Below are 12,501 nucleotides of genomic sequence, written 5' to 3' on the forward strand. Positions count from 1 at the left end.
TTTCTGCTATTTTATAAGATTTGTGCTAAATATAGTATTTCTGATTAATTATAGTTTTTCTACCAAATCATATTACAGTATTTTTGCTTTTTATACCATTTTTATAGGATATTTATATTGCTTAATATAGTATTTCTGCTTTTTATAGGATTTGTGCTTAATACAGTATTTCTGCTAAATGTAGTATTTATGCTTAATCACACTATTACTATATATTTCTGCCAGCTTCCCAGCCAGCCAATCATATCTGAGGTCTGCAGTTTCTTCTCTCGTCATATCTCAGCGACGGATGTACAAAGAGCAATGAAAATCGCAGTCAAAGTACACCAAAGTCCGCTGATTCACCCAGTACAAGAATTATGCTCCTAGTCCACCTAGTTTTGGAGTTACACGACGTTTTGTAACTCCAAAAAACGGCGCTCTTTGCCTCACACCGCGATCTAATTCTGACTGCTCATCACCCTGTTTCCCAAGTGCTCACTATCTTTCCCAGTGGCGCAGCTGGTAATGACACAGGTCTGCAACCCAAAGGTCGCAGGTTCAACTCCACCTTGGACAACATGTTTTTTGCCCTACAAATTAATACACTATCACAGACCACTAATTCATATTCATCATTTATTACAATTCTGAAAACTTTTTACCAGCTTTTCTAATATGGACCTCAGATTCTTCTTAACACTCCATGGCACAAATACTCTTCCCTTTAGGCTCTGTGAATGTGTGTGTGTATCAATATTTCTCCCATTTTAAAGTATTACTCCTCCATAATTGGATTTCTCTTAAATCAAAGTACTTTTACTACATCTTAGTACTTCTGCTCAATCATAGTATTTCTGCTAAATCATGGTTTTTGTGCCAAGTCATCAGAATCATGTTTATTGGCCAAGTATATGTGCAGACAAATACAAGGAATTTGGTTCCGGTAGGTGGTGGCTCTCGAGCACAGCAATGTAAATCTCACACACACACACACACACACACACACACACACGCACCCACACACACACGTATCTATATATACATTACACATGCATACACATACATACACAAAGCTGTGTAAACCAACTATAAATAACTAATCTAAACGTATATACATAAAATACAGAAATGAAATGAGGTGGAATGAATACTACAGAATGTACATAAGGTGCAGTTGCAGTCTGGCAGTGGGAGCAGTGTGACAGTTCAACTGTTTAGAAGGGAGATGGCGAGGGGAAAGAAACTGTTCCTGTGTCGGGTGGTCCTGGTCTGCAGGCTTCTGTACCGTCTGCCAGAGGGCAGCAGATCAAAAAGTCTGTGTCCAGGGTGTGAGGGGTCTGTGATGATTTTCCCTGCCCGTTTCCTGGTTCTTGAGAGGTACAGATCCTGGATGGAGGGCAGGGGGGCGCCGATGATCCTTTCTGCTGCCCGTATAGTCCGCTGCAGTCTGCACCTGTCCTGTTTAGTGGCTGCACCATACCAGACTGTGATGGAGGAGCACAGGACAGACTCAATGACTGCAGTGTAGAACTGGATCAGCAGCTCCTGTGGAAGACTGTACTTCCCCAGTTGTCTCAGGAAGTACATCCTCTGCTGGGTCTTTTTGAGGATGGAGTTGATGTTGGTCTCCCACTTCAGGTCCTGGGAGATGGTGGTACCCAGCAACTTGAAGATCTCCACAGTCGACACAGGGCTGTCTGATATGATGAGGGGTGGCAGAGTTGAGGGATGTCTCCTGAAGTCCACTGTCATCTCTACAGTTTTAAGAGTGTTCAGCTCCAGATTGTGCTGACTGCACCAGAGTACCAGCCGCTCAACTCATCATAACATTTGTGTTATGTTATAGTATTACTACTAAGTGGAGGAATTTCTAAAATGTTACAGTATATGTGCTGATTACAGTATTTCTATATAATAGAATTTTGGCAAATCTCCTCACACCAACACAAAGTCTGAAAACTGCATAGAAAGTCAATGGAGAGCTTGTTCAAAATCACCACTGGATTTCTCTAATGAGAGGCATTTTCAAATCGTCATATCTCAACGCAGCAAAGTTAAGACATGAGGCTTGTCCCAGTATATCTTCAGACACTCCTGACGCTCACAATTCAAGAATTTCTTTCTCACCTATTACCATTTGGCCATGAATTGGGTTTGTTTGAGGGTAGGAAATTCATCCCTCGCTCAGATTTCTTCAGATTTCAAACTCTGGAAATGAGGCACTTTTTTCTCTCGTCATATCTTTTTGATGGATTTCCACACAGACCTGAAAATTTCCATGATTGTTCACCAAAGCCTGCTGTCTCTTACGGTGAAAGAATGATATCGATACTCCAAATAGATTTAGAGTTAGAAAGCATTGTTTGAGGGCATGTCAAGGCAGTTTTCGCTTTGCCTCTACTCAGTTATGGTACATTAGAAGTCAAATATCTTCAATACTTCATATTGTAATGATAAATTGTCAATACTTTAAGATCCCCCCATCTCTTCTGAACAAAACGGTGTAAGAATGACTGTTCTAGCCCCTACGGTTAGGAAATTATAGCCATTTGTTTGAGGGGAATCCTCACTATGAAAAATAGACAGCACAAATCCTGTCTCTGTGCTGCATGTGTGTAAAAACAGCTGCACCTGTTTTGGCGGGAAAAAGTATACAGCCTCTCTGATTGGTGGATTCAAATTCAGCAGCTCCCAGGCTATTTGGCTGCTGCTGCTGCTAGTGTGTGTGTGTGTGTGTGTGTGTGTGTGTGTGACAGAGAGAGAGAGAAAGAGAGGGCGAGAGAGCGTTTTTATGGGAGCATCTTATTGTATGATTTTAAATTCAATATATTTAGACTGGTTGACTGAATTTGATCCTGTGTCTCTCTGTGCATGTGTGTTTCCATATGTGTCCATATTTTTGATTGTGTGACTGTTATACTTTTTTTTTGCTGATTTTTTTTCATTCAACAATTACATTTGAGGGAGCCTTAGAATGTTCAGCATTTTTTCAGCTGTTCATTTTGCTTTTCCAATTTTTCTATTTCAGTTATTACTATTGTGCTAAGTCATAGCATTTCTGCTGCTTTTCAGTATTTGTGCTAAATACAGCATTTCTGCTAAATCATACTATTTCAGCCATTTTATAGTATTTGTGCTAAAACATAATATTTCTACTAAACGCAGTATTTCTGGGTAATCATAGTATTTCTATGTATTCCTGCCAGCTCCTCAGGGAGCCAATCCTCTGTGAGTACTGTAATTTTCAAATTGACATATCAAGTCATGCATGACTTCCCAACCAGCCCATCACATCTGACGGCTGAGACATTCAAATTTCCATATTGGGGCTTTCATGGGTTGTAAGTCAACCACTCATCCATGTCATGTATCTCTACAAATTCATATTTTTACTTTAAACACACAACACTTGACAATCCCCCCATCTCTTCTGAACAAAACAGTGTAAGAATGACCGTTCTAGACCCTACGGTTAGGAAATTATAGCCATTTGTTTGAGAGGAGTCCTCACTATGAAAAATAGACTGCACAAATCCTGTCTCTGTGCTGCGTGTGTAAAAACAGGTGCACCTGTTTTGGCGGGAAAAAGTACATAGCCTTTCTGATTGGTGGATTAAAATTAAGCAGCTCCAGGCTTTTTGACCTACCTAGAAACATACAGGAAACACTGTATGTACAGCCCCTATTTGTTCACTTGCTTCTGCTGCTGCTGCTTGTGTGTGTGTGTGTGTGTGTGTGTGTGTGTGTGACAGAGAGAGAGAGAGAGAGAGAGAGAGAGAGAGAGAGAGAGAGCCTTTTTATGGGTGTATCTTATTGTGTGCCTACTGGTGGTGGTCAGAGGGCCCGGTGGCGCCAGTGTCCAGCAGCCTCACCTCTGTCAGTGCGCCCCAGGGTGGCTGTTTCTACAACGTAGTTTGCCATCACCAGTGTGTGAATGGGTGAATGACTGGATATGTAAAGCACTTTGGGGTCCTTAGGGACCATAAAAGCGCTATATAAATACAGGCCATTTACCATGTCCATATTTGTAATTGTGCAAGTTATTACTATTATGCTAAATTATAGTATTTCTGCTACTTTTCGGTATTTGTGCTAAATACAGTATTTCTGCTAAATCTTAGTGTTATTGCTTAATTATATTATTTGAGCAAAATCATAGTATTTGAGCATATTCTTTCTATTTGTGCCATAGCATAGTATATTTGCTGAATTACAGCATTTCTGCTATGTTGTAGTATTTGTCCTAAATCACAGTATTTGTGCAATGTTTAGGTATTTTTGTTTAAATAAAGTATCTATGTAATCTGGTACCATGGTTGCTAAAATCCTGTATTTCTGAAAAGTTATCTTGTTTCTGCTAAGTTACAATATTTATTCTAATTTCTGCTGCTAAGTTCTGCTATGTTATTGTATTTCTGCCAAGTATTATGTTTTCTTTACGTTATTGCAGTTCTGCTAAGTAATTACATTTTTGCTAAGTTCTTATGCTTCTGCAAAGTTATTACAATTTTTTGCAAAGGTTTTACAATTTCTGCAACTTTTCAGCTTTTTCAGCTAGTTTCAGCTGACAGCTTCAGCTTTATAGCATCCACACTGCATTTTCGCAGGAAATGCAAATTTTTCTAGTTTATGGTTAACTTCTCTCACTGGTGTTTCATTGTGGGAGGTTTTCAGCTTCACTGTACTTCTCTCAAAAGAATACATCAAACATTAACAAACTGGTAAATTAGAGAGAAGACTGAATGGCATGTTCCTGAGCTTTTAACCCCATGAGTCACACTGAACTGTACTAGTAGCAGTATAAATGTAGTATTGGACTCAAGTTCATTTGAATGAGTATAAATGTTCAGCCTTTGGACTGGTGAAACCTTTTCAAACCTTTTCAAGCCTTATCTAAAATGTAAACTCACAAACAACAAATTAAACATAGAAAAATGAAAACAAACAAAAACACTGTCAAAAGAAAACTATAACACCAGGAAACTAGAAACAAGGAATTACACTGAAACTAGAAACGAAGGAAGACTTACACACATGAGGAGGTACGACACGACAAAAGGAAAAGGAAAACACAGGGCTTAAATAGTCTTGATGCATGCTCAATCATCCAGGAAAGTAAATCTCCAAAAGTTGAATCTGTTCATCTGGACATAGCGTTTTGTGGGAGAAACGTTTCGTCACTCATCCAGGTGACTTCTTCAGTCTCAGCTGACTGCAGGTTTCCCCAATCTTATAAACAGTACATTTGCATAATGACTGAAACCAGCCCACTGAAGGAACAATGGGCTGTGAGGTCAGTTCCTTAATCATAATTATGCAAATTCCCATTACCATTGATCAACAATCACTGACCAAAACCCACTGATCAAAGAACACTGATCAATGGCCATGAGTCCCATTCACAGAGTTGGGGAATGGCTGCAATCACAGCGTTGTAAGATGGCGAAAGATGTACCCTTAGGCCCCCTCCTCGATTCAGAGATGGTCTTTCCCTTTTCACGTAAATGGCCTACTTGACTCCGCGCTCAAACCAGCGTTCCTCCCTGTCCAGGATGTTACATCCTCATCATTGAAAGAGTGTCCACTGGCCTGTAGGTGTAAATAAACTGCAGAGTCCTGGCCTGATGAGGTAGCTCTTCTGTGTTGTGCCATCCGCTTCGCTAGAGGTTGTTTGGTTTCCCCGATGTATAAATCCTGGCAATCCTCCTGGCACTTAACAGCGTACACTATGTTACTCTGTTTGTGTCGGGGGACCCGATCCTTGGGGTGGACCAGTTTTTGGCGCAGCGTGTTTTGGGGTTTAAAAGCCACAGAGACCCGGTGTTTGGGGAAACCTGCAGTCAGCTGAGACTGAAGAAGTCACCTGGATGAGTGACGAAACCTTTCCTCCACAAAACGCTACGTCCAGATGAACAGATGAACAGATTCAACTTTTGGAGACAGGGCTTAAATATACAGACAAGTAATGAGGGAATGGGAAACAGGAGGGAGACATAGCTGGGATTAATTAGACATAATTAGACAAGGGGAAGCAAAAGTAGACACACTGATGTAGGACATCGGACTGTCAAAATAAAACAGGAAATGATACAAACACATGACACAACACAAGGAACACAAGGGAGGCACAGAGACAAAGCCTGAAGGCCAGAAAATCAGAGCTGGAAATAATAACTAAGAAACATGAAATATAAAAGCCAAACACACACACACACACACACACACACAAACACACATACACGTATGTGTGTGTGTGTGTGTGTGTGTATGTGTGTGTGTGTGTGTGTGTATATATATATGTATATGTATATATATATTATTATTATTTTTTCATTGACACTTTTCAGTATTAACTGAAAAAATATATGCATGAAATTGGTACAATATGTCATGGTCTTCGGTCTTTGACCCAGTGTTTCTAGGTTTCCTATGTTATCTTTTGGCATTGTTCTTCCTAGTTTAATCATTTGTATTTTTGGTTCTTTTGGTCTGTTCCTTAGTCTGTGATGTCATTCATGCATGTTAAGTTCTGTCTCTGTTTATTCAGATGTTCCCCGTTATGTCTCTCGCTCCCTTTGTTTCCTATGTTCAGTCAGTTCCATGTCTTAGAACAGTGGTTCTTAACCAGGGTTCGATCGAACCCTAGGGGTTCGGTGAGTCCATCTCAGGGGTTCGGCAGAGCCTCCGCCGTGACATGCACGGCTCATTTTGTGCACCAGTAAAAAATCATTTCTATGCATTGAATTTGAAAAAAATCACATTTTATTTTTCACTAAAGAGGGTTCAGTGAATCCGCATATGAAACTGGTGGGGTTCGATACCTCCAACAAGGTTAACAACTAGAGCTGGGCGATATATCGAGTTTTTTAAAAATATCGATATATTTTTATACGAGATACAAGATATGACAATATCCTTTATATCGATATAGTCTATGTTACGTTATAATTATAGTTGCAGAGCCGCAAGTTTGCCTCTCTTTCGTCCACTTTTGTCTCTACGCAACGTTACTCGACCTCGCCTCTCCTTCACTGAACACAACTCCCCCTCCTCCCCCATCGCTTCACCTGCAGGCAGCGACAAGATGGACACGGCAAATCTCCGTTAATGAGTTACTGCGCATCGCCCCGTGCGTGGGGCTGGACGGTGTCAACGTGTTAATGAGCTAGCCACGCTAACAAGCTAGCCACGCTAACAAGCTAGCCACGCTAACGCCATGCACGGCCTGAAATCCTTTCATCTTCTCAAAAGTTGACTGTGCGCCTTTTGTATGAATTCTGGTTGTGCTTGATGACCGCGAACCGATTTTATGTGATACACAGCGCTCAGCAATCTGTCAAAAAATGTTTTAGTTCGACTTTGGTAAGCTACGGAGCTGCACCGCTTGATGGATTGTCGGAGCATTACGGCTACCGAGGAGCCTCGCGGAGTGATACGTACTGTGCTTCAACGTAATATTACCGTATTGTGTGTGTATAAGGACCATAAATGGCACCTGTTCAGAGACATGGTTACGAAGCGGATTTCAAACTCCAGGCTGTCAGTCACGCAGTAGAAGTTGGGAACAGAGCAGCTGTGAAATCTGTCTTTGTTATTATGCTCAGCGTCTGTTAGTTTACATTTTGACTGCACAATTGTGAGCTCTTTGTTATGCACAAAACAACATAGTTTTCTTTTATTTATAGAGCATCATTATGTAATAAATGCTCATAATTTATTTTTGAGTAGTTTTTTTCATGTACATCTATGCTGTATGTTTTTTTTTTTGTTTGTTTTTTTTTTTAACCTGTCCCGTTTGGTTCTTTTGCCATCAGAATTATTGTCTAAAGGCGAAGAAAGATGCCCAACGGATTTACTTTACCAAATTGACCATCCCAGCCTTGCCGTAATGGTCCATTTGATTCACCTTTTATTGTTTATTTTATTTTCACTTGCTGAATACGGGACAGACTTAACTGGGGGAAAGAAAGGGGAGAAAGAAAGAGGGAAAGAAAAACAGCGGGGAAGAGGGACGGGGGAAAAGGGCAAAAAACCAAAAACCAACAGAATAAGCAGACAAAAAAATACATATATCGATCATCTGGATCACCTGTTGAGAAAAAGAGAAAGCAAGCAGAAGAAAACGAGAGTAATAAACAACATCACAATGATATATGGGAATATGACAGTAAATACTAAATATTAAACATTATTGTGCAGCACGTAAGATCGACAGCGCACAGTGTGCTTTGAGGTAAGAGCCAAAAAGGGTGTAGTTTGTGTGTGATCACCTGTGTGTACACCTGTGAGCATGAACGCGCTTGTTTTTAAAAGGTTCCTTCATGTAATGATCTGCTAGAAGGTGTGGGGGGCCACTGCCCCGTCCTCCAGGGCATGAAGCAGGTATGGAGGAGATCAAAACTCCAGACATCCAGAGGCCCCCAGAACACAAGAGACCAAGGAAGACCAACAGAGGGGCAGCCGCGTCACTATCCTACATCTATGCTGTATGTTAATAAACGTGCCTGTGTGACATCTGGGACACAGCTTTGACTAAGAACTCTCTTTTTGTTCTTACTTTATGGCTTTAAAAAAATATCGAGATATATATCTTATATCGCTATCCAGCTAAAAAATATCGAGATATGAATTTTGGGTCATATCGCCCAGCTCTATTAAGAACCACTGTCTTAGAATCAGAATCAGAAAGGGTTTTATTGTCAAATGCTGAGCAGTTTTACAACATTAGGAAATTGCTGCGGTACTTAGTGCAAAACATACTGTTAGACAACGCTTAAATAAATCAAAATCAAAAGTGCTAAGTAGATAGATATATACATGAGTGCAGGTGGTGATCAGTGCAAACATGGAATGATGCAGTGAACACAGTGTAGGGTCATGTGTTAGTGGTGGGAACAGTTATATAGTTATTGTTCATGAGTCCAATAGCAGTCCTTAGTGTGTGTCTCTAGTTTCCTTTTTTACTTTGATAGTCTTGTGTCCTGAGTTAGTGTGTTCAGTTTTCCTTCCTCCCACCTGATTATGTTTGCTCTCTTCCCTCGTCACCTTTTGTTGTATTTAGTTCTCTGTTTTCCTCTGCCTGTTGTTGCGTCAACCCCCATGTTGTTGGGTCTCTCTCCATGCACCTTGTTTCCCTCCCTACTCTTAATTTGTTCTCAGCTCCCTGATTTCCCAGTCCCTAGTTCTTAGTTTTCAGTTTTTGGTTTCTGTTTCCTTGTATTTAATGTTTAGTTTGTACATCAATAAACCTACCTCCTTTTGTTCCCTCCTTTGTGTTTTGAGCCCTGTGTTTGGGTCCTACTCCTGCCTACACAGCTTAAAGTACCTTCATAACACAATACACATGACTTGTTACCTCATGAATTACTTCTATAGACACAAATAAAATAATGCAACTACAGCTTTGCAAATAAAAAGCCCAAAGTTTGTAAGTATAGTTACCTTTGATTGTTTCAAGATCACTCCTCAGGTCTCTACACCAGTGTTTGCTGCTTTGTCCTCTGCATTAAAAACAGTCTACAATAAATATGAAAAGTGATGACAACGTGCCACTGGTTTATTGTTATCAACACTTGCCCTTCAAGCCACACCAGGTCCAGGTGTACCCATGCTACTGATTGGCTAAACTGAACCAACCAGATTAATGCAAAATGTCTGTGAGCCAATCATTTTGCCTTTGTCATATTCTAAAACAGTTCCTTCCTCTGCTGCCATCAGCTATCAGATCAACAGGAACAAAGTTCACAACAACTGTTCTGATGTATGTTGGCCCGGGCTTTGCACATTTAAGCGACACTAAAACAAAAGAAACGACTTTGCATTTTGTTTTGTTTCTTTTTATTCCATCTATCTTTCCTAAAGGTCTTCCCTAGCAATGGCCCATATGGCCCTGTGACCATATGGGCCAGTGAAAGTTGGTGTAGCAACCTTTAAAACAACCTCCATCACAAGTTCTACAACAGAGACTGAATAACAATAAATATACACTAAAAAATCTAATAAAAGAAGTACATAAAGCTGTGATTGCATAATTAAAAAAAGAGTATTTGTCTCAACTAGACCCAAACGCAAACAAGAACAAATAGCTTTTTTAAAAGTGTTTTAAAATTATTGAAAGACTTGGCACCTCTTATTTGAAAGGGAAACTTGTTCTAAAAATTAGAAGCCAGCATTAAAAACGCTTTATTCCTTCTGCTCATGAACCTGGACCTGGAATTTCCAGGAGCAGCTGGTTCATAGATCTAACTGCTCTGTAGGATTGTAAGATTTCAAAATTTGAATGACTTCAACGACTTCCTTTCCTTGCTGTCTGCTTCCACAGAAGCTGTGAAAATTATTTGTTTAGTTATTGTGGCCTTTTTTCTGATAGATAAAGAGTAGAGAGAATAATAAAAAGGGGAATGACATTCAGGAAATGGTCCTGGGTAGATTCAAAACCAGATCCCTGCAGCCTTTCTGATTGCCAACTCACCCATACCTGGGACTGGAATGGTTATTTAGTGTGATGTCATTTTTTAATATTAACAGTAATGCTAATGTTAGCAAGACAGGGATTTTTTTTTTTTTTTTTTTTTGGTTCTGGGAGAGAATGCGCCCCTCTACTGTAAACTAGTTGAGGGTGAGTGTCACGATCCTGGGTCTTATGACCCAGTGTTTTGAGTTTTAGTTCATTTTGATGTTTATAGTGTATGTTTAAGCTCATTAGGTTTTCTATGTTCATTTGCTTATTCGTTTCCCCTTGTGTTTTCAACCCCTGTGTTAAGTCTCCCTTGCCCTTCATGTGTTTGATGCTTGTATGTCTTTTGTTAAGTTCATGTTGTCAGGTCTGCGTTTTATTATGTTTCCTGTTTTATTTTGAAAGAGGTCCCGTGTTCATTGTGTTTAGTTTTACGTTTCCCCTGTGATGTCGTTAGGTTCATGTGTGTCAGCTGTTTCCCCATGTGTTGCCACTTCCCCTGATCACCTCATGTGTATTTAAGTCCTCTGTCTTCCTGTGTTCAGTGTCGTGTCCTCCATCATAGCTGTGTGATTCTCCCTGTGTTTCCATGTATGATTCATTATTAGTTTTCCCAGTTTAGTTTTGTTCTTTGTTTCCCTTCCACTCCAGCAATAAAGCTGTGTTTTTGGAGTTTACTTTTCGTCTCTGCAAGTTTGCGTTTGGGTCCTACTCTTGCCTGCACACAGCTGTTTTGTGACAGAAGGACGCGACCAGACAATGGACCCAGCAGCTCATAATCCCTCCGCTGAGCTCCGGGAGGACATGATCTATGCGGTGGAGTTTCTATGCCAGGAGTGGTTTGCGCTGCCATTTGAAGAATACCAAGAGGAGTTAGCCATCCATCTGCAGAGGATGGTTTCTGGACTTCCCTGGCTATTTAGCGCACTAAACCCACTCATCCAGGACTTCCTCGTTTCCACTGTACACGTCCGCCCAGATCTGCCTCTCCAGTATGAAGAGTCGGAGGAGGTTCAGCCCGGTTTGCTGGAGGATTCACGGGCCGGCACGTCTCCTCCTCCTTCCCGGAGAAAACGGCGTTCACGCCGTCAGCGATCCCGAGCAGCGGAGCAGCATTGCCGGAAGGCCCAAGGAGCCCGTCCAGCCTCATGTCACGTCAGCTGATGGTTCTGGAGAGCCCGTCCAGCCTCATGCCTCGTCAGCTGGGGCTTCTGGAGCGCCCATCCAGCATCTCTCCGTGTCTGCTGACGGCTCTGGTGAGTCCGTTCAGCCACAAACTGCTTCACCACCTGCGGCTCCCGCGCCATCGCCTGCAACACCACCGCCAGCTTCACCACCTGCGGCTCCCACGCCCTCACCTGGTCTTGCCTCGCCTGGTCCTGAGGACGATGCCTCGCCTGGTCCTGCCTCGCCTCAGCCAGAGGTCGTCGCCACGCCTGGTCCTGCCTCGCCCCAGCCAGAGGTCGTCGCCACGCCTGGTCCTGCCTCGCCCCAGCCAGAGGTCGTCGCCACGCCTGGTCCTGCCTCGCCCCAGCCAGAGGTCGTCGCCACGCCTGGTCCTGCCTCGCCCCAGCCAGAGGTCGTCGCCACGCCTGGTCCTGCCTCGCCCCAGCCAGAGGTCGTCGCCACGCCTGGTCCTGTCTCACCGGCCAAGCAACATCCAGCGCTCCCTACATCTGCCGCCAAGCCACGTCCCCGTCCAGCACGGCTGTTTCCGGGGCCTGTCAAAACAGCCTGTCCACGGAAACCCACCAAACCTCCCGAGGGGTCACGTCCACATCCGCACTACCGTCGACCGCCTGCCAAGCCACCTGAGAGGTCTTGTCCACGCCATCGACCACCCGCCAAGCCACCTGAGGGTCTTCATGCAGGCCCACGCCGCCATCGACCACCCGCCAAGCCGCCTGAGGGTCTTCGTACATGCCCACGTTGCCGCCAGCTGCCAGCCAAGCGATCCAAGTGTGGTCAGTCATGCCCGCTTCGCCGCTGCTACTTTCCACGTGGTCGGCCTCCTGATACGCTCCGTCGCCACCGGTGGACTTGTGGCCGGCCCCCTGAACCTT

The sequence above is a fragment of the Oreochromis niloticus genome, linkage group LG13 (assembly GCF_001858045.2).
Source record: "Oreochromis niloticus isolate F11D_XX linkage group LG13, O_niloticus_UMD_NMBU, whole genome shotgun sequence".
Taxonomy (NCBI): Eukaryota; Metazoa; Chordata; class Actinopteri; order Cichliformes; family Cichlidae; genus Oreochromis; species Oreochromis niloticus.